This window comes from Lontra canadensis, unplaced genomic scaffold (genome assembly GCF_010015895.1).
Source record: "Lontra canadensis isolate GAN:19392208 unplaced genomic scaffold, GSC_riverotter_1.0 scaffold177, whole genome shotgun sequence".
Lineage (NCBI taxonomy): Eukaryota > Metazoa > Chordata > Mammalia > Carnivora > Mustelidae > Lontra > Lontra canadensis.
Window position 1 is genome coordinate 624,847 of NW_022631171.1, and position 24,260 is coordinate 649,106.

The 24,260-nt window shown below is 38.3% G+C and overlaps 1 pseudogene; it reads left to right on the forward strand.

The window, feature by feature from the left end:
- The first annotated feature begins 13,165 nt into the window (after positions 1–13,165).
- Positions 13,166–13,805, forward strand: LOC116860548 (annotated as a pseudogene).
- The last annotated feature ends 10,455 nt before the right edge of the window (positions 13,806–24,260 follow it).

A 24,260-nucleotide genomic window follows, 5' to 3' on the forward strand; every position in this document is an offset into this window, starting at 1 on the left:
TTCAGAAGGAGAAAGAAAGCCATGAAGTAAGAACAAACCCACTGTGTTCCAGGAGCAGAAAGAAAAGTCTGGCAAAAGAGTTCTAAATTCAGGAGGCAGTGATAGGACATAATGTTTGAGTGCCTAGTAAGACCTGGTAGGTCATGGCTAGATGTGGATCTTAGCTTATGGGTAAAATAAAATCATGGAGACATTTTAAGTAAAGGATTGCTGTGACCTATTTACATTTTTAAAAATTCTCACTGCAGTGCAAAAATAAAGGTTGTGAGGAGTGAAAATAGGAAGAATCAGCAATGTAGGTAAAAGAAATTAGGTTGGGATAATAGAAGTAAGCAAGTGGAGGTGACAGTAGTCAATGTAAGATATATATAGTTTGGTTGAGGACTGTTATGAATTTAACAATGAATACTGTTATGCTGAAAATAAATTTAAAATATTAAATAAAAAAATATTTCATTTCTTTTAATTTAATTTCTTTTCAGTGTAACAGAATTCATTGTTTATGCACCACACCCAGTGCTCCATGCAATACATGCCCTCCATAACACTCACCACCAGGCTCCCCCAACCTCCCACCCCCGGCCCCATCTTAACCCTCAGATTGTTTTTCAGAGTCCATAGTCTCTTATTGGGAACTTTTGAGAGAGATGAGTGCTTAAGATATGAATTTGAGAATGATCAGCAAATAGGAGATATTTAAATTCTTAGATCTAAATAAAACGACCTAAGGAAAAAATAAAGTTAGGGAGGAGTGTTGAAGGACAGAGCCTGGAGCACTCTATCATGAACAAAATAGGAAGGACCAGGAAGGACTAGGAAAAGAGGATGTTGTGGGTTTTAAGGGAATTTCAGTCCTCATAAAGTACATGACAGGCCCACAAGAAGCACTAACACATGCAAACTTTATTAGAGGTATTTGGACAAGATTGCTTGAGAAAGGAAGTCTCTCCCTGCAGGTGACCTTCCCGAACATCAGTGTAGGGTCACCATCCAGAAGGGGCGAGAACAGTGGAGATCCACAGAAGAGAGGGATCTTATGTAGCTGGGTAATCCTGCTCCACAGCAAATGGGGAGTCTGTGTCAGAGAGTTCTGAGGGGCAGCAGTGGCCAGAGGTGTTTTATCACCCTGGAGTGAGTCTTATGTATGGCTAGCAGACTTTGGGTGCCGTTTTGAAGGGTCTGCAAAGCAGGCAGGCTCTAAATGGATAAAAATATACTTAATTGGGCTATATCTAGAGCAACTGGATGTGTAAAAATTTGAGCTTGGCACCAAATTTTAAGCCAAAAGTACTTGCCTGCTGTGAAGAAGTATGTCCTTCACAGGAGCATAGTATTAGAAGGAAAGCATGAGAAATGGGTAAGTTGCTCTACAGCACCAGGCTATGTAAGTGTGCCTTAGTAACTTTCTAATGGGAAATACTATAGCGTATTGTGTTGATGGTGAAGTAAAGGAACAGCCTCTCCCTGGTTTCACATTTCCATGCAGAGGCCTCCACCAGCGTGATGCTTTTTCCCACTTGCCCTCAATTTACTCTTGACTCCTCAGAGTGGCTGAGTGAGTTGACTGATCCATGGATAAAGTCCACTGCTCCTGTTTCTCAAGTTGATGGAGTCAAACTATTAAAAGTCTGAGACCACTGGAAAGCTGTCTCTTTCCTTCTTCCTCTCTGTGCCTGGTCAGGATGTTTCAGCATCCTACAAAAGGCTCTATGCCTGACCTTCCCTTTAGGAAGGCTTCCAAACGTATAAACTGAAGTGGTAGCAAACAAAGTGTGTTAGTAAGTGTTTTGTGCAACAGTTTAAAGCTCAATCTACAAAGGATTTTCTGTAATAATGTCCATCGATTCCATACTTGGTAGGAGAATAAAAATATACTGTATATGGACCTGCTAAGAATGATTTAATAAAATGGGTGTATGGAAGGAAGAATGGAAATTGGAGGAGGTACATTGAGTAGGGTGGACTTAAATATCATCTGTCCATCATGACCAGAGAAAACAGAGTATGGGATACAGATGCAGATACAGCAAGAAGATAGACTTGGAATCAAGTCTTGACTCCATCATTTAGCTAGATGGCCTTGAGAATATTCCTTAGTCTTTCTGAACTTTATTTTTCTTACTTGTGAAATAAGAATAATATTTTTCACCATCAATTTACTATGAAACATACATGAAGTATCACATGAAAATACTTAACAAATGGTCCAGTCCCTTAAAATCAGCAAATAAATAACAACAACAATAATAATAATAATAGCTATAGTAGGAAACTTATATTGAATAGTGTTCTTTGGTGAAGCATCTTCTTATGCTTTTCATCAATTATCAATTATTTTGGGGGGTTGTTATCTTCTTACTGTTAATTTATAGATGGGACATGAATTCTTTATCAGTATAAATATTATAAATAAGCCACAGTTAGTGGCTTATGTATTTATTGTCTTGGTGGCATATGTTAATTACTATAATTTTTAAGTTTTTATGAAGTCCAAAATATTATTTTTTCAATATTAGTGCATTTTGATCAGTATAAGTAATATTTGTCTACTCTGAGGCTAAGATTTTCTCTCTGTTTTCTTATAGAAGCTGCATGGTTTCAACGTTTATCATTACACCCATAATACATCTCAATTTTTATGAATAAAATAAGGCAAGGCACATGGTGTGTGTGTGTACATGTGTGTATTTAAGTCAGGTTGATTGAGACACAATTTACATGTAATAAAATTCACCTTTTTTCAGGTATGCTTGATGAATTCTGATAAATGTATCCATTTAATCTCCACCACAATTGAGGTATAAAACATTAATCAATTGAGAAGTTTTCTAGAGCCATTTTAGTCAACTCTTCCTTTCTTGTACCCCTAACTCCAGGTAACTGTGGGTAACAGATCCCTTTAGCTTTGCTCTTTCTAGAGTGTCCTATAAATGGAATCATGCAGTCCAAAGCCTTTTCTGTCTGAGTTCTTTTACACAGAACAATAGCTTTGACATTTATGCACATCACTGCATGTATCCATAGTTCATTCTTTTTATTGCTGAGTAGAATTTGAATTTATAGATTTACTACAATCCATTTATTCACTCAGCAGTTGTGAATGATGAACATCTGTGTTGTATCCAATTTTCGGCTATGATGAGTAAGTGTCTATGAACATTTGTATACAGGTCTTTGCGTGGATATATGTTTCCAGTTCTCTAGGTGTAGAATTACTGGGTCATATGAAAAGTCTATGTTTAATACAAAACTGTCAATCTGTTCTCCAAAACTGACTTTACCTTTCTACCAGCACCACGTGAGAGTTCTAGTTGCTCACAATATCCCCAGTACTTGGTATTTTTAGTATGGAACATTATAGTGATATGCAGCGATATTGTGCTTCTAATTTGCATTTCCATGACAACCACTGACAGTGAGTATTTTTTCATGGGTTTATTTATATATGTACTTTAGTGAAATCCTTGGACATTATTTTTTAAATTAAACTGTCTTCTATTATCAAATTGTAAGCCTCCTTTATATAGACTGAGTATATGTATTTCAACAGTTATGTTTTGCATTTACTTTCTTCCAGTGTGTGTGTGTGTGTGTGTGTGTGTGTATTATGAAAGAGGATTGAAGTCTGTCAAACGCTTTTTATGCACTTATTAAAATAACTCTATGGTTTTCCCTTTCTAGCCTGCTGAAATGATTATTTATCTTGCTCAATGTTTTAATATATTTTTTATTAAAAATATGTAACGTATTATTTGTTTCAGGGGTACAGTTTGTGATTCATCAGTCTTACACAACATGCACTTACTATAACACATACCTTCCCCAATGTCCATCACCCAGCCACCCCATCCACCCATCCGTCTCCCCTCTAGCAACCCTCAGTTTGGGTCTCTTATGGTTTGTCTCCATCTCTAGTTTCATCTTCTTTCATCTTTCCCTCCAATATTTGAATATTAAAGAAACTTTGTATTTCTGAAATAAACTTCACTTTATAATGATACATTGCTTTTGTATATTGCTGGGTTCTATTTACTAGGATTTTGTTAAAGATTTTTACATCTATGTCCATGGAGTCTACTGGTCTGCAGTTTTTGTTGTTTTTTTTTTTATAGTGACTTTTTCTGATTTTGGTATCAGTGTAATACTGCCTTCATAAAATAATTTTGGAAGTACACCTCGCAACAGTCAGAATGGCTACAATTAACAAGTCAGGAAATGACAGATGGAACCCTCCTACACTGTTGGTGGGAATGCAAGCTGGTGCAACCACTCTGGAAAACAGCATGGAGGTTCCTCCAAAAGTTGAAAATAGAGTTACCCTATGACCCAGCAATTACACTACTGGGCATTTACCCCAAAGATACAAATGTAGTGAGCCAAAGGGGCATGTGCATCTGAAAGTTTATAGCAGCAATGTCCACAATAGCCAAACTATGGAAAGAACTTAGATGTCCATCAACAGATGAATGGATAAAGAAGATGTGGTATATATATATATATATATACACAATAGAATACTATGCAGCCATCAAAAGACATGAAATCTTGCCATTTGCGATGACGTGGATGGAACTAGAGGGTATTATGCTTAGCAAAATAAGTCAATCAGGAAAGACAACTATCATATGATCTCCCTGATATGAGGAAGAGGAGATGCAATGTGGGCGGTTTGAAAGAATAAATGAAACAAGATGGGGTTGGGAGGGAGACAAACCGTAAGAGATTCTTAATGTCACAAAACAAACTGAGGGTTGCTGCGGGGAGGGGAGTCAGGAGAGGGTGGTGGGGTTGTGGACATTAGGGAGGGTATGTACTATGGTGAGTGCTGTGAAGTGTGTAAACCTGGCAATTCACCGACCTGTATCCCTGGGGCTAATAATGCATTATAGGTTAATAAAAGAATAATTTTGGAAGTATTCATTTCTGTGCTATTTTATGGAGGTTTGAACAGCATTGGTATTACTACCTTCTCAAATGTTTGGTAGAATTTATCAACAAAGCCATCTAGGCAGGAGTTCTTTTGTGTGTGAGAGAGAATGTTGATAGTTTTTGTTTGTTTGTTTGTTTGTTTGTTTGTTTAGAATTTATTTATTTATTTGACAAACAGAGCTCACAAGTAGGCAGAGAGGCAGGCAGAGACAGAGGGGAAGGGAAGCAGGCTCCCCGCTGAGCAGAGAGCCCAACATGGGGCTCAATCCCAGGACTCTGGGATCATGACCCGAGCCGAAGGCAGAGGCTTTAACCCACTGAGCCACCCAGGTGCTCCAAGAATGTTTATAGTTTTGAATTTAATAATAAGCGTTATTCAGATTACTATTTTTTCATAAATGAATAAGATTTAGTACGTTGTACCTTTCACAAAATGTGTACTTTTCATCTAAGCTATGGAATATATTGACAAAAAGTTGTTCATAAGATTCCTTTATTATGTTTTTAATGTATGTAAGATCTAAAAGTAAACTCTTCTCCTTCTAGGTATGATAATTTGAGTCCTCTCTCTTATTTTATTATTTGGAGGTTTATAATTTTATAGATCATTTCAGAGAAATAGCTTTTTAAAATTTTCATGATTTTCTTTTTTGCTTTTATATGTCACCAATTATTCATTTCCCCCCTTTCCCTCCTTATGTTAAGTTTGATTTGCTCATCTTTTTCTAGTTTCTTAAGGCAATTGCTTAGTTCAAAGGTGGCAAATTAGAGCCCATGGCCTATTTTTGTACCACCTCTGGAGTAAAAATGTTCTTTATATTTTTAAAGGGTTGTAAAAAACATAGAACAGTCAACTGAGACCATCTATGATCCACAAAGCCCAAAATGTTTACTAGCCATTTATTTTCAAAGTTTACCAATTCCTGGCTTTGATATTTTATTTGAGTCTTCTTAAATATCACCATTTAAAGCTATAAATTTCTGGGGCACCTGGATGACCCAGTCAGTTAAGTTTCTGACTCTTGATATGGGTTCACATCATGACCTTAGGGTCATGAGACCAAGCCCCAGGTAGGACTCCGTGCTCCGTGGGAAGTCTGCTTGGGACTCTCTCTCCTTCTCCTTCTGCCTCTCCTCCCACTTGCTCTCTCTCTCTCTCTCTTAAATCAATAAATAAATCCTAAAAAGAAAGCTACACATTTCCCATTAATCACTGCTTTGGCAGGATCCCACACCTTTGTTACATTGTTTTTTCTTCTTCATTCAAAGAAAAGTATTTTCCAATTTGCCTTGTCATTTCTTCTTTGCTGTAAGGATTATTAACCAAGTGTTCCTTAATTTCCAAATGTTTGGTTATTGATTTCTATCTAGTTAAATCCTGCTGCTGTCAAAAACATATTTTCTATGCTTTCAATCTTTTTAAGTTTATTGAGAATTGATTAAATGTCCAGAATAAAGGTTATCTTGGTATATATTCTACTTATACTTGAAAATAATTGGTATTCTTCTGTCTTTTGGTGTTTTATCTATGTCAATTATAGAGGTTCTTTTTTTGTTCTATACATATATTTGGGTCTTCATCACCTTTTGCTTAAAAATAGTTGTTGAAAAATATGTTCTCTTTGTCTTTTTAATTGACAGAGTGCACTTTGGCTAAAATTCAATTAACTGCATATCTGTAGATTTTGTTCTTTCTGCTGTGCTAAAGCATCTATTTTCAAATTTCCATGATCAAGTTTTTTTCAAACTAGAGAAATGGTAAGAATCCCTTGGGCATTAGTCTTTTTGCAGTGTGACAGTTTGTTAGCAAAGAAAAATTCCTAGTCTTTTTCGAATATTGCCATGAAATTTGAGACTAATGACTCCTCCAATGACTTTAGTGGAGAATTTTTAAAAACAATTGGAAGCCTAACATAATGTCATTATTGTGAATAGATGGATAAGTTAAGTAGAAATGAAGATGATTCTAAAGTTGAATAGTTTTTCAAGCTCCAAAATTTACAAGCTAAGTTCATAAAGCTTTGATTTTCTACTATCACTTTCTGTCTTTAACATTTATTTTGTTATTCCTAGGCAATATTATTGCTGCAGAGGCAACAGTATGAAAAGACTATCATCTGGTATATTCTCAATCTGAATGAAATTATGAAAGGTTATTGAAGAAGAGCCTTAAAAAAGCCAAACTATCAATAATCTAGAAGCATCAGATACTCTGGCTTGCTTGAGAGTATATTTGACACTAACAGATTAATTTATGACTATTCTATGTCTCGGCAGTTCCCTTTTTCTAACATCTAAAGGAAGCGACAGGTTCTTTTTTCAAATAGATTTTTGAGACAAAAAGTAGTATTTTTACTTGATTTGACTAACACTGAAATTGGAATTCCAGAATGGTATTTTCCAAAATGGCTAAATATGTGATGTGAGGATGTGGGGTCTACTAGTTAACATTATAGATAAATGCTTACAGTTTCAGAAATGTTCTTCAAACAGGGCTTAAAGGTGTCTTTCTGAATTAAGGGTCTAGAAGCCATAGGTTCATAGTGACATGGTCCAGGGCCCACTCTCTGGTCCTGTGTGACACTGGTCTCAGTGTCTTACAATGCAGTAAGTGACGTATTTCCTGATTTGGAGCTTTTGGGGTCTACACCAGGCTTAAACTGAAGGTGCATGTGTGTCAGATGCTATGGCAAGTAGCATTGGCAAAGTTTGGATCCTAGGACCTGACAACAGCAAGACAATGCCATTCGATTTAGGAAGTACCTCCAAGGACAGAAGAGACTTTCCTTTTCTGCCTCCAACACTGAATAAAGCAAGAAAAATGTGCTGTTACCTAAACTAGAAAATCCAAATGTAATTAGCAACAATGTTTTTCTTTCCATTTTTTAAAGGCTCATTGTTATCAATGGGCTTTTCACAAATGGAGTTTCAGTGCTGTTAGAATACTTCCCACTATAATTGGCAGCCTCACTAAAAAAAAAAGAAAAGAAAAGAGTCTTAGGTAGAAGTTAGGAGTAATCCTGCATCCATTATAACTATGGGAATAAGTAATCTATTAGAAAATGATATTACTAGAAGGTTTGCAAGCAAGCGCCTCAGGGAAGTTTTTATAATTAAATATTCAGATTTGAAAACTGAGTTTTCCTTTCACTGAAAAAGAAAACTTCTCATACTCAAAATGATTTTAAAGGCAATCTACCCCACTGAAACCTGGTGACATGATTTCTGTTTTCTTTTTTTTTTGTGTTTTGTTTTCTTTTGTTTTCTTTTCTTTTCTTTTCTTAAGATTTCACTTATTTATTCATGAGAAACAGAGAGAGGCAGAGGGAGAAGAGGCTCCCCATGGAACAGGGAACCCAATGCAGCACTCGATTCCAGGACCCTGGGATCATGACCTGAGCCGAAGGCAAACAGATGCTTAACCGACTGAGGCACCCAGTCGCTCCTGGTGACATAATTTTTGAAGTAATATATACTTTCTTCTTACATGAATATAAGGGAAACTAACAAATAGCTCTTTTCTGTTTATCCAGTGATTTTGCAAATGCTATTATTCACTTAATAGAAGGTCACCGTTTATTAATTATGACTTAATAAAGAAAATATATTAAAACAATTGGTGCAAATAATTAAATTAAAAACTTTCACTTTGAACAACCATCTCGATGTGTTTTAGAGAATCTGTTTCAGTAGAGATGTTTCCAAGTTTCTTATACTTATTCAGCATTACACACTTTAGGACAATTATTTCTATTATCATCATATACAAATATTTAGCTTATAATATTCACAGTGTGGCCCAGACAAATTTTAATAAAGGATAAATCCAGTATAACATATACCTTTCTGCAAATTATTTCAAGTTAATGCAAGTATGTTCTTCCATTAAAAGACTTCCAAAGAACTGTAAAAATCTAGATTTTTTTTTTAAACTCTCGAAATAAAAAAGGAAAAGCACTGGATTTGGAATCAGATGATCCTGGCTTAAATTCTATCTTTGGGGGAAAGGTGCTTTGTAACTCTGCTCACTTATCCCTGAGAGTTCCTCCATCTGCCTTCTGGGTATGATGCCAAGGATTGCATGTCAGAGACCAACTCTGAGGGCCACACAATTCATATGAAGTTCGAGAGGCAGAAATTACAAGATTAATTTCAATCAGGAAACTGAAATTGATCTGTTCCATACTCAGCACGCAAACAATAATCTCTGGGTCTTGAAATATCTACCTTAGACCTCATGTATTTATCTCTTTATTTGGTTAGATCCCTAAAGAAAAGCACAGATTTATCACAAATGCATATTTGATAAAATTTGTTAAATTTTTTTGGTTGTAATTAGCACAATCTTCTGGAGAGAGGAATTGCTGAGTCAGAAATAAACATATTCTGATTTTGAATAAGATTTTGTAAGAATTTATATTGGTCCCTTTAAGTATCTTTACACAGATAATATTGAGCCTATCACCATGATGTCTGTTATAACCTTTTTATTTAAAAACCATCCTAAGAATCTCAGTTTGGGGGAAGAAAATAAAAAGCTCTTAGAATTCTCATACAGAACATCTGCTCTACTTGGGTTGGCACCTCAGGGCCTTTATAGGAAGAGGGAGAGAGAATCTGAAACTGACTTCACACTAAGCACGGAGCCTGACTTGGGGCTCAATCTCACAACCCTCAGATTATGACCTGAGCCAAAATCAAGAGCCGGTTACTTAAAGGACTGAGCTACCCTGGTACCCTGACATTGCAACTTTAATTTCCCAACTAATGATGCTGAGCATTGATTTTATTTTTTTAAATTTATTTTATTAAATAAATAAAGTAAAATTCACTTTTTTAGTGCATGCGTTTATGACAGATCCATAGAGACATAGAACAGATCCATAACCACAACCACAGTCAAGGTACAGTACAGTTCTATCTCCCACCAAAATTTCTCTGATGCTATCCCATTATAGACCCTCTTCTATATTTATACTTATGTAATTGTCAAATATGGTTGGCTTATGTATACCAGTTTGCTATGTTTTTCAATTCTTTCTTTCTGCTCTTATTTTTCCTCTTTTTATCTTATTATAGAATAATCAACCATGCTCTTTTTTAAAATATTTTTTAAGATTTTATTTATTTATTTGACATAGAGAAAGATAGCGAAAGAGGGAACACAAGTTGGGGGGGGTGGGAGAGGGAGAAGCAGGCTTCCCACTGAGCAGGGGGCCTGATGCAGGACTCCATCCCAGGACCCTGGGATCATGACCTGAGCCGAAGGCAGATGCTTAATGACTGAGCCACCCAACCATGTTCTAATATTCAATTTTATTTCTACTATAGGCATTTTAGCTATATGTTCTTGTATTTATTTAGTGGTTGCTTTAGGGTTTAAAATATGCATCTTTAATCTTCTAGTCTATTTTCAACTAATTCTATAACCATTTACATATAAAATAAGAATTTTCTCCCACAATACTTCGATTTCTCCCCTCTCATTCTTTGACCCATTCTTCCATATATGTTATTTCTACATATGCATTAAATCCTACAATACAGGAATTGTTGGGTGGCTCGGTTGGTTAAGCGCCAACTCTTGATTTCTGCTCAGGTCATGATCTCAGGGTCGTGAGACTGAGCCTCATGTTCTGTTCCCCACTGAGCATGGAGCCTGGGATTCTCTCCCTCTCCGTTTGTCCCCCTCCCTCTGTGCACTCTCTCTCTTTCTCTCTAAAAAAAAATTATATAATAATAACCATATAATATAGTATTTGTTTTTTAAACAATTTTCTTTAACTTTTTAACAGATTTATTGAGTTATGACTTTCAAAGATTTCAATTTTCTTTTAAAGGTATGAAAATAGACATAAGAAAATCTTTTACATTTACCCAAATATATACCATTCCCATTGTTTTTCATGACTTTATGTAAAACCTCATCTCTATTGCATCTCATTTTCCTTGTTTCTTTGCTAAAGAATTTCCTTTAACATTTGTATAGTACAAACCATTATCAGCACATTCTCACTGCTTTTTTTGGTATGGGAAAGACATTATTTTACCTTCACATTCCTGGTGGAAATTTTTGCAGGATATTGAGCTCTAGATTAACAGTTATTATTTTTTTTCTTTGTGCATACTGTTTGGGTTTCATTGAGTTTCTTATTTCTGCAAATTACGGTTTTCCTCAGGTTTAAAAACTTCCTAACTATTATTTCCTCAAGTACCATTTCTGTCCTTTCTCTCCCACGTCTTCTGGGACTTTAATTAAACATATATTAGGTCACCCGATAAGGCCCTGCAGGTCACTGAGGCTTTTTCATTATTTTTTAAAAGATTTTATTTATTTATCAGATAGAGAGCAGGAGCAGGGGGAAGGGCAAAGGGAGGGGGAGAACTAGACTCCCCACTGAGCAGGAGCCAGACTGGGCCTTGATCCCAGAACCCTGGAATCATGACCTGAGCCAAAGGCAGACACTTAGCCACTGAACCTTCCAAGCACCCCCTTTTCCTTATTTTATAGTCTTTTCTTTTCCCCCTGTGGGCTTAATGTTAAGTAGTTGCTGCTTCTGTGCTTTCAGATTCACTGTTATTTTTTTTTCCTTCGGTAGTGTTGATTCTGTTTATCTTATCCAGTATTTTATTTCATATATTTGTCATTTCTAGAAGTTTCATTTACACACACACACATACACACACACACATAGACATGTCCTTACTATGTTAGTGTTTTAGTATAAATCCTTCAGCACATTTATAAGACGTATAATTGCTGTTCTGAAGTTCTTGCCGGATTCCACCATTTCTATCATTTCCGACTCATTTTCCTACTGCTTATGGGTCATAAGTTGCTAATTCTTTGCATGTTTAGTATTTTTTAATTAGATGCCAGACATTGCATATGTTACATTGCTGAGTGTTTGCATTTTGTTATTTTACTTTAAAAATGTTAGTTTTTTGAGGGGCAGCAATTAAGTTTTCCCTGGATTATGTTGATATTTTGGAGGGGGTTGTTTTAGAACTTTGTTAGGGCAGTCCTAGTCTATCTTTATCTCTAGAATTAATTTAGCCCTTCTAAAATTTTACCGATTTCTTCAAGTTTCCAGCAAGTTCTTTGTACTCTGTCTGGACACAATTCAAATAACAGTGTGAACTGTAGGAATTGTTCACCTCATATCTCCCAGCGGTTTTCTTTGCATGGACTTGTAGAGTTTCATCTTTCACATTCATAGATTAATACTCCACCAAAGACTCATGGGGACAACTTTGCAAATTTCTGGACCACTTTTTCTGTGTGGTTCCCTCTTGTCTGGTGATTTGCCCTCATTATTTCAGGCACATCCACCTCTCTGAACTCCCGTCTGTCTCTTCAAATCAGCAAGATGGCCGTGCTCCACTGAAGAGTCCCCTCCTTGCTCTGTGGTCAGGACATACGTCTCCAGGCAGAAGTCACTACAGGTGTAGGCTCACCTCATTTGTTTCTCTCCTCTCAGGGATCACAGTCCTGTTCCACCTGGTTTCAGGTGTTTTTGAAACAATCATTTTACATAATTTGACCATTTTTCTAGTTATTTGTAGGAGGAGATAAATCTGGTCCCAGTCACTGAAGCAGAAGTAGAAATTGAAGTTCAAGAATATTTGAAAGTTCAGGAGTATTTGAAAGATTTGAAAGAATTATCAGTATTTCCCGATGTATCAGATGTAGTATGTGAGAGAAAAAGATATCAAGTGTCTCCTGCATTTTTAGGCTGAGAAATGAGAAGGATGGAGATACCCTCAAATGAGATGGGACTCTGTGGGAGAAGTTGTTGGAGGAAATCTCATTGTGAATTTGTTAATTCTGAGATATTCATTAAGTAGGCAGATGGAGATGTTGAGTAAGCAGTTAACTGTGTATTCTGTGGCTTTTAGGAGAGGTTGGGGCTGAGGATATCACTGGGGATTAGCAGTGTATATGATATTAATGCACTCTATAGTACTTGGTGTGATCACTAGCCGAACCACTATAGATAGAAAAGGAAGAAAGTCCAATGACCAACCCCAGGACAATTCATCAGGAAAAAGGAGTGTGGTCCTGGGAAACTGCAAGCAGGAGAAGCAACTAGGTGGAAAGAAAGCGAGGAGCTTTCAGTGGGTGAGGGTCCAGGCTGTGGCTGGAGCTCCAGTGACAAGGCTACCATGTCCTTCATGGGGGACTCTTGCCTCTCTTCTGTGTAGTTGATCGTGTGGGTGATGAAGAGATGAAGAGATGGCTGACAGCATCAAAACCTTTCTCCAGGACCTTGTCAAGGGGATCAAAGTCCCTGTCTGAGATATTTGTGCCATCTCAAAGCTAGAGGGTCAATTTCAAGAAAAAAGAGAGGAGTAGTATTAGAGAAAGGCAAGTAATGTTTCCAAACAGTGGAGAGAGGAGGCATAGTGCAGAAGCAGGAGAGTGAGCCATGCATTATTACTGGAATTTTCCAGTGCTGTGCTTGGAATGGTGGAGCATTCTGGTATGTTCTCCACTTGTTTCATCAAGCATTTATTCCTGAGCTTCAGTCATAAATGGCACAAGTTATGGGTGATCCATGGCTACTTGGAGATGTTTGGTCTTGGCTGAAATTCTTTCTTATAGCAATTTCCAGTGTTTCTTGGGTACTCCCAACTACCTGTGCTTAGCAAAGTTGTCAATGCCATTTGGTTTCAGGATACAGTGGATCTGGCATTTGAAGTATCAGGGAGGAGCCTCCCCCATTCCCTAGTATCAATGAAACAACTGCTTATATGCTTTTCAGCAATTTGCTGCTGACTCTCTTCTTCATCCAGGGAATGTTGTGAGTCGCTTTCCCACCTATCTTGTTGCTCAGCTGGTTAGTCTTCTGCATATGCGTCTGTCTACTGACTAAACTGCTTTGAAATCCCTAGTTCAATAAAGGAATCAATGCACCCACCACTATCAGTCAGAAAGTAATTGGCCTTACTAGCTTGGATGTGATTTGCCTTGGCTCTCCTCACAGGAATGCAGTCCTCATCCAGTATCAGTGGTTCCTGTTCTCTATCCTCCTTTATTTACTCATATTAACTCAATGCGTGGCGATGAGCCCATGCACATTTTCTTAGTGGCCTTCTTAAACAAAGACTCTTCCATAAGACTGTCTATCTGCAGTCTTCCCTGAGTATTAATTCTCCTCAAAGCATTGGTCTTCACCGCATTGGTCTCCAGTTAACTGTAGGCTGCTGCCCACCTGTACCCTCACCACCTGCTGCCTGTGTCCAGAGGGGCCAGGGGGGAAGGGGTGGGATTGGAAGGACCCTTGGGGCAGCTCTTCTCTCAGTTCTCCTCACCAGACTCCACCTGGGGCCCTCTGCATATTCCCTTCTCCCTGAGGAATTGGGATTTTTGTTTCTGGGGAGCACAAGGCACAGTCTTCCTGACACCCATATGTGGATTATTAACAACACCCCCTAACCTGAAAGGGCCCCAAGATTCCCCCCAGCCCTTTTCTAACATTTGCCAGCTTTGTGAGGTGACTGATTTGGCACCTTCGTTTTCTCCCCTTGCCATTTATGCTTTCACCTCCCCTTCCTATCCCCCACCACCATTGGATGAATGGATTTTGTAATTCTGTCTGTTACATTTTATACATTTGTTATTTTTGTTTTTGTTTTTGTTTTCTGTTGTAAGGGCCAAGGACAGGTGGCCCCAAAATGGCCCACTTTGGCATGAAGATTATTTGGTGTTAAAAAAAATAATCAAAACCCAGTAGACTCATGAAAACATGTTATTTCCCCCTCAACTGCCTAAAAATTTAGACAGAGGGCTTGCTCAAGGAAGAGAGCTGTTGATGAGGGATAGAAGCAGAAAAATATTCACCTTTAGCCCAGAAGGCTGACCTATAACCGGCATTGCTTCAATAAGGCTCAAATACAGGCTGGTTGCTACATTCTTTCTTTTTTTTTAAGATTTTATTTATTTATATGAGGGAGAGGGAGGGGGAGAGAAAGCATGAGAGGGGAGAAGGTCAGAAGGAGAAACAGACTCCCCATGGAGCTGGTAGCCTGATGCAGGACTCAGTCCTGAGACTCTGGGATCATGACCTGAGCTGAAGGCAGTCTCTTAACCAACTGAGCCACCGAGGCAACCTGGTTTCTACATTCTTAAAGGGTCTCATGACTGCCTGCACATCTCACTGGTAGTTAATATTGAACTGAATGATAAGCCGCAGAGAAATCTTATGAGAGTAGTTTTACGAGTAGAAATTCGAAGAAGACATTTATGATCTAACAGTCCTGGCACGTCCCCACCCCCTTGAGCATTAAGCATATAACCACCATCTTCATATAGCAAAAAGGCTGCTCTTTCTGCCCATAGGTCTCACCCCCATACTACTCAAATAAACTTACTGATAGGGAAAAACGGTGCTCTAAGATGGCTGACCAAACCAGCAAGGGAAGTCCAGTCCCTGTCTCAAAGCCCTTTCGGGTTCTTCTTTCCTACCCCATTTCCCCCGCGTGCCAAAAGTATCAAGTATGCAGAAATAGAAGGGTATATATCCCCCTCCCTGCTTGTGCTCAGGGCTCAGAACTTTGAAGAACAATCTCCTCTGGGCCCACCGGTGTTAAATAAACCTCCAACCCTCCAAAGTCTCCGAGTGCCGCTTGGTTCTTCCGCCAGATCCAGTCCAGGTTCTGAAACATTACTAACTTAACAGTAAAACATCTCAAGAATTCTTTCTTGGCCATTGTGCTCCATGATCCCACAACACTACCACCATAGGTAACTACATTGTGATATGAACTAGGCAGGCACAGGAGGAACCCAACAAGGCCTATTTGATCAAAGTCCTCTCTGACCCCTTGTTGCAACCCAGGAAACATTTTTTTTTTACCCTTTTTATTACATTACATTTATTCTTTCATCTTCCTATGAATTGCATTCCTTTCCTTTGAAGTCCCAAACCCCTACCCCCTTCTCTTCAGTTAAGAGTCATGTACAGACCTCATTTTGCCCATCTTTGGAATTTCTTGTCTGTATGGATTCCTCTTATACATGAAATGAAATTTGATTTTCTCCCGTTTATCTGTCTCATGTCAATTTGATTCTTAGTCCAGCTCAAAGGACCTTAAGGGGCAGAGGAAATTCTTCCTTCCTTACCCTGTGAAGCACCTACATTGGATGTGGGGAATGAAGGAATATCTCAATTTTTGCTGAACACTCAGTTGTTAATCAGGTTAACTTTTGGTCTCTCTTGCTCCACTGGGGCAGGGGTTGGGGGTGGGGAGCAGCCTGAGGAGATGGAGCAGGAGGATAGAGAGATCTGTTAGATTTTGAGAAATGATTTTTTCTTTCTTTCATTTTATTTATTGTTTTATTGGTTCATGTATGTACATTGCAATTATTAAAACATTCACTTTAAAGAAAAAAGATTTATTTATTTATTTATTTATTTATTTAAGAGAGATTGTGCTTGGACACACAAGCAGAGGGAACTGCAGGCAGAGACAAAGAGAGAAGCAGGCTCCCGGCTGAGCAGGGAGCCCCATGTGGGACTCAATCTCAGGACCCTGAGATCATGATCTGAGCCAAAGGCAGAGGCTCAACCCACTGAGCCACCCAGGCATCCTGGAATGGTTTTCTTTCTTCTCAAAGAAGAAAAAGCTTTTTTTTCACTCGTGCGTTATAAATTCCCCAAAATGGGGAAGTACTAATTCTGTACCAGTGTCACTGCAAACAGGATACTCAGAAAACCTGAACTTTTCCAACACCGGAGATTGGAAATTAACTGCTGGCCACAGCCAGATCTGTCTAGTAATTCAAAGGAATAATGGGTGCTATAAATAGTAGTTGAAGGAATAAATTTATTAAATCCCAAACCTCTGATTATTTGGTGGTTTTTTGGTTTCTGGTCTTATTGTTGTTGTTATTTTAAGAAACCATAGAGGGTTTCTTATGCGGTGGGCAGATGTCCAAACAAGTATATAATTTTAAAATGTCACAGTTAAACCTGAGCTAGTCTCCCCTCCACCAAACGTCCCAAAAAGCAAGTCTGCCACTAGATAGCAATGTAAACTTTGGTAACTTATTTAGAGTGTCTGTTGCTTTCTGTGTAAAATGAACCAAGTGAACTGATAGAACCCAAGATCTCTTTCAGCTTTGAAATTCTCATCTACCTTTTCCACCTGTAGAGGCTGTTCCAGACAGAAAACTTAAATGTTAAGAAGTTCTAAGGTCTTCTGATAATGTTCAACAAAGGTAATTTAAATAAATTAAAATATTGTGAAAGCAAAACAAATCAATGGCTCTGAGATTTCAAGGTCCGGTTCACTACTTACTGGAAGAAAATTATACCAAAAAATAAAGAAGCAAGGACTATGCATAAAAATAGAAAAAAGGTAGGTGGCAGAATATATAATTGTATAGAAGTCTGAGGGATATGCAGGCTTGCAAATGAGTTTAATATTAAAATGTCAAAGAAAGAGTCTGAAAGGGATAATTGAAGGTCAAGAGTAAGCCAGAGAACCGCTGACTAAAGAAGCCATAAATATACAGAACAGGAAGAAATACAGGAAATGTAAATCTATTTAAAATGTTTATTTAAACAAATGAAGGCTATAAAACTTGAGATGACTGAAATAAGGAGGAGGGAAAGTAATTAGCATTTACTGACTACCTATTATGTGTCAGGCATTGGGCCAGGTGGTTTACATAGCCTATGCAATTTACGACTCCACTGAAGACTTAAAAAGGAAACTAGGACCGTCATGAATAATTATTGTTCATTATGCACAAGTCTTGAGGAGTCAAAGAAGTCTTGGTTGCCAGTCCTGAATTTCAGCAGGACCTCAGCACAGGCTCGTCATCTGCAGTTTGAATGTTTCTCAGATGATTGTGACGTACAGCCAAGCTTGAAAATCACAGGTCTAAAGCATACCCTTAAACTTGGTGTGTTCACATTCGACTGGTGAAAACAGTGCATTGCTGTTAATTGTGCAGGAGAGAGTGGGAGGCTGCGAAGATGTGCAGAGACCCCCAGGAGAGCTGGAAAATGGAATGGAGAAGGGAAATCAAAGCGGTCCCTGTGGCTGGATCAGATATGGCCTACAGAGGAAGTCCCACTTAGACCATGTGGATTCCAACTAGGATAAGACTAGAGAGAAAGATAATTGATAACTGATAATTGACTAATCTTAACTACTGGTCGGGGTAATATCAGAATTGGTAAAGCAGAGCTGGAAAGTGACAGGGTCCTCGGGATAGTCATTGTCAAGTACCAAATGTGTTATACCACAAACTCCATCCAGGTTTGGATCCAAGACTCTGTGAGGTATGCTAGCAGGCTTCCCTGCTAGGGAACAGGCTTCCTTGATAGGTAACAGCGTTGAGGTCCCACGGCAGCCAGCCGGGGCAGTAACAAGGACAATTATTAGATGTGTTGTGGGGAGGGAGGATGGAAGTAATAAGAAATAGGCAGCTCAGTAGGGTCTCAGACGAGGGGGTGGGTTTCAGAATTCAGTGGCTCTCATAGTTACCGGGAACTAGAGTAAACATAAGATGTCAAGTCACGGGCCCCCTCCTATTAAATGGAAAGGTACAGTGACATTAAGGGTGGGGGGAATCAGAGTCTTGCAGGTCCACACCTATGAGTCTACACCAGGACCCCAGATTCCAGGCCACTCTTGTGTAGAACACAGGCCCATGTGCTCCAAAAGCAGGTGACCCATTCTGAATTCCAGCATTGCCACTATACTTGTGTGAACTTGGCAGAGTTACTTAACCTCTATGAACCTTAATTTTCTTCCTTTAAGTTGAGTATCTGAATAAGAGTTCTACCTCATAGTGTTTTTGTTAGGATTAACTGAAGTAAGGTATGTATATTTCACAATAAAGAACCACTCAAAAGAGTTAGAAAATGTTCACAAGGGCTAGCTGTTGCTGTTACCATGAGCTGATGAAGAAGCCAGACAATGGCTGTGGAATTGAGGAGTGGAGGAAGAGAATGGATGGTGGGGGAAGGGGGGCAAGAGGGACCTAAAGTGAGCAGAAAGACAGGAAATGAGAATTTGAACTATAGGAGGACTGAAAAAAGAGAGAGAATTGAAGTCATACAGTGAAGGACAGGTTAAGTGACTTGGTGATTTGGCTGTGAAGAAGCAAAGGCGCTGTCTAAGCGGCCAGATATTTGAAGCCTTAGTGACTAGGGCGATAGGGTAACTGGGACAGAAATAGGAAGTGTGCCAGGTAGAAAGCGTTTGGGAAGAAGAGGAGAGTGAGTCAGAGGTATTGGGATTTTAAACTACTATGTATGTAGAGATGAGTCAAGCCCCCATGTGGAGTTTGAGGGATCCATCTGTCAGAGCTGAGAGAGATGCAGAGGTAGGTGGTAGTGGGGTGGGTGATGGGGACAGAAACACTGAGAACCAGCCTCAAGAGGAAGGCCCATAGAGAGGCAGAGAACACACCAAGGATGAGCAGAATCAGGACTCAAGAGGTGGCAGCTCATGGTTCAAAAGGCAGAAGAAATAAGGAAGGAAGAAAAAAGCAGAGATATCAAGCACCTAAGTTGGCATAGAGCCCAGATGCAGCATGAGGACGTCATGCACTGATCACCCACATCCACCATGGGTGATGAGGAATACAAAGGTAAGAGAAATGTAGCTTAAATTAAATCTCCTTACAGCTTGCAGCCCACTGATAGACACCTGAAACATTCAGAGTGCGACCTTCTTCAAGGAACTCATGGATGCCTTAGTACTTATGTTTTGTTAAAGACTGATAGTAAACTTATCTTAATAGCAGCTGGCCCCTCAAGGTCCTGTAAGCCTTGCTTCCATATTCCTTAGAGACTTAAGCTATCCCTTACACCCACAAACTAAAAAGTATATAATCAGTCACTGCTCACCATCCCAGGGCAGCTCTTTCTGCCCACAGGTCCTGTCCCCATCCTATAATAAAATCATCATTTTGTACTAAAAACATCTCACCAATTCTTTCTTGGCCATTCACTCTTGAACCCAAACTTCATGTCACATCAACCAGTGAAAGAAACAGCCTCACTTGGGCTTTAACTTTCTTCTTTGGTGAAAAGGGAGTTTAACACCTGATCTCTGAGGTTGAAATGCTGTTTGGAGCCAGAGTAGTGGGGCAGAGACCAAGCTGTGTGCGATAATAGACAGAGCTCTTTAAACAGAAGGCAGTGAGGGAACACTGAATTTTTCACAATTTTTACAGTGAAAGGAACTTGTGTAATAGCTTCAAAGATCAGCAAGGTCAAATGGAGGCAGTCCAATAACCATAGGTGCAGAGTACTGACCTGTGTTCTAGTGGGAAAATAGAGCAGTCTCCGATAGTGGGCATAACAGAGTAAAATCAACAGAAGAATCCTAAGAGGGGGGTCCTATGTCTCAGATATTCTCTGTGAAACATTCTGTTTCTTCTGGTTCTTACAAACTGAATTGAACCCACCAAAGCCTAGAGAAGTAGGAGAGCCAGGACCATGGAGTAGCTTGGAAACAAAGGCAGTCCTTAATGGAGACTATAAATACACATTTAAATATCTTAGGGTTTTGATTAACTGCTTATGATATCCTGTGGACTAGCACAAAACTACCTTTTCAAGTCCATATGTTATAGGAACCTTATACTTTACATAACATTAAGTTTGTATGTCACCACTAAGGAAGTCAATAGGCAACAGTCTCAATACATAAAGTGTGTGTGAGGTTTCATATTCATGGACCTTAAGATGAAATAAAGTTTAATTGAACAATAAAAGCCTAGAATTTCTATGGTGTGTAGGCAGTGACAAAGCTAAGAGTTTCTTTATTATCGTGTTCTACCTTACTATAAAATTGTCTTGGCAAAACTAACCCAAGTCTAAGGGTCCTACAATACATGAAAGCACATTTAAAGGAAAACAGTTTAGAAAAATCTCTCAGCAGATAATCATTCAGATCATTTAGTGGGCTTGGGCCTTTAACAATGAACAGAAGATTTCTCCAAAGAAAGATTTTTCTCAGAAAAATAAGATTGCCTTTTCAGGATGATGATGTTATTAAGAAAATGTTTTGTGTTCAAGAGTGGAAACCTTGGACTTAAAAAAACCTTTTGAATTTCAGCCCAGAAAAATCTGTCTGGATTTTGATTTAACATTTACCGAGTATATCTGGCATACAGATCTAGACAGACATTGCCAGACAGAGCTCAATGCTGTGAGATTAGAGTTTCTGAATTTACTTCTTCCCTTAGGTCACACAGACTCTAGTTTAAGCACAGTTTCCTTCCAAAAGCCAATAATTTCCCCTGTTGCTATAAAACAAAAATAATAGGAAGTCTTAATTTTGGTCCTCAGAAAAGTTCCTTGGTTGCTAACCCATGCATAGTTAATAGCAATTGTTCTTGGTATAGTTTGATGGTTTATAATTCATCTCAGTCTAAATCATTGCATCATCTCTTGATAATCATCCTGAGATGTACTTATCATCCTCATTTTTCAGGTGAGAAAAACATGACTAACTTAAGGTTATTCAGTGAACACATGATTCAGAATGTAGGTCTGCTACCACCATAGCAACATGCACATTCTATCCCATGTAATCCACACACATGTTCATTCATTTATTCAAAAACATTTGCTGAATAAAAGAAAGGGAATACAAAAAGCATGTCTCGGGCACAACCTAATAAGCTCCTATACAAATAGCTTGAATTTTGTTAGTCATAATCCTCTAAAAATGACCCCTAATCTCTCTATCAAACTAAATGGGAGGTGTAAGTATGGCATTATAGTTCTAGGGCTGGTTTTACTAAGAAACAGAATGGAAATAAGTATAAGTCGTCAGTGCTATTTGATATTTTCTGAATTCCTAAGGTGATCTGCGTAGAAGATGGAATCAAATGAGTCCTAGGGACAGAGAAATTGGGAGAGGAGACAACATGAAAGGAAGAGCAGGAGGCAGAACAAAGGAGAGAGTCAGAACATAAGAAGTTTCACAATGATCTTTCTACCTGGATCCACAGTCTTGTCAGGAAAAGAGTGACTGCCTCCTCTGAATCAACAAGCATGAAATCTAATCTGAAACTTAAAATGGAGACCACCTTGGACATATTCAGAACATGTGTTTGTCGTAGACATGTAATTGAACTTCCAGAGTTGAAGTATACTTTGAACCTATGGACTTTTAGTTGGTTGAACCGTTAGGATTTCTTCATGGTCTTTAGACTCACAGGAATTAATATAATGAAGCATGGATCTTTTTTATTGTCTGTGATTTTAATATGTTTAATATTAACTACACTGGTGTTCTAGAAGTTTTTGTTCTCAAAATTTAAGAGTGCATTCTCTATACTAAAATGATTGTAATAAGAACCACTCCATTTTATTTGTTTACTTATTAGATATGTCTTTTTTTGAGCACCTGCTAAGTGCAAGGCACTTTGCTGGGTTCTGTGGAGAAAATTAAGTTCTTAATTGTTGCTTGTTAACCCTGAAAATATAAATGTAACTACTGTGTAATGTAAGACTCTTAATCGAAATCATTTGAGTACTTGGATTTTCTATACCTAATATTTGATGTACTCATTAAGACAGAATAAGAATATTTAATATTCAAGCCAGAATGCTTAACATGTCAGTTCAACAAATATTTGTCACACATATCCTATGGATTCCACAATATACTAGGTTTTGAGGATACGCAGATAAGTATACCTCCTTTTATCATGAAGCTCATTGAGACCCAGAGCTATTAACACCAACTATGCTGCAAAATTTCCTGTGGTGCCTTAGAAATACAAAGACCTCTCACTGTGTTCCTCAGTGTTAATTTGGGACAGGACTTGGTATCTGTTATTTTTATGCCTCATGGAGGATTGTAATACCCAGTCAATGAAAAGAATCACTAGTCTCATGGAAATTATTTTGCTTATGACCTATTCTTTATTTTTCAATGAATCATTTAGTGCTGTTTCTCATATAACTAGACATACACCAGCCCTATCACCTAGCAATTTTACGTCTATGTTACTCAAAACAAATAAATACACATGTCCACAAAAGGACATGTACAAGAATGTTTATGGAACTTTATTAGTAATAGCTTCTGTGTTCAGCAAAAGGAAAATGGGGGGGGTGACCCTCTGATATACAATGAAATACCACTCACCAACTTAAAGGAATGAACTACTGATATATACAACAACGTGAATAAATCTCAGAAAATATAATGCTAAATGAAAGAGGCATTATATAAAAACATGCATACTGGGGGCACCACAGTGGCTCAGTGGGTTAAGACTCTGCCTTCGACTTGGGACATGATCTCAGGATCCTGGGATCGAGCCCCACATCAGGCTCTCTGCTCGGCAGGAATCCTCCTTCCCCCTCTCCCTCTCTGCCTGCCTCTCTGCCTACTTGTGACCTCTGTCTGTCAAATAAATAAATAAAATCTTTAAAAAAATGCATACTGAATCATCCTATTTGTCTTCAGTTCTATAATAGGCAACCATGGTGGAAAATAATCAAAACAGTGATTGCCTTGAGGAGGTCGGCAGTTAAGAAAGGCCAAGAAGGAACTTTCTAAGATGACAGCAATATTCTATTTATTAATAGAGATTTGGTTATCCTGGGAAATGTGTTTATCAAAACTCAAAGCATGCTGTACCTAAGAAAAGAAGAAATCTCAAAAGAAAAAAAAAAGATCTTGAACTCTAATTGGTAGTATGTACGTTGAAGTATCTAGGGGAGGAATGTACTGATGTAGCTTACATTGATGGATGGGAAAATGAGATAGATTGATGGATGGAGGGCAGGATAGATAGATTTAATAAAGCAAATAGAATAAAATATTAATGCAGAATCTAGGTGGTGGGCATCGGGGTGTGCACTATAAGATTGGTTCAGCTTTTTTGTATATTTGAAAATTTTTATGATTAAATATTAGGAAAAATTATAAAAGCTTGTCTACAGTAGTTAATGTTATTCCAAGCACTTTGTATGTGTTAACTCATTTATTCTGCATAAGTCTTGTGACAGAAAGAGGCTGGTTGTCCACCAAATCCACTACCTCTTCTCCCTGGTCACACAGATGCCTTCTAACCAATCATGTGTTTACCTGTGGTCACATGACAGTTCTGGCCCGTGGACTGGGAGTGGAAGTGATGGGTACCATCACAGGGCCTGGCCCATAGAAATCTTTCCCATCTGAGAGTGGATGGAAACCTCATAACCTTGGTACTTTTTGCTGACCCACTGGAAGAGCAATACTGGCCCACTGGAAATATCTGTCTGGGACTTCTTTCGAGCTTGAAATATACTTCTTGGTTATACGATAGAAATGTGTGGTTTTATCTACTGTTTTTATCT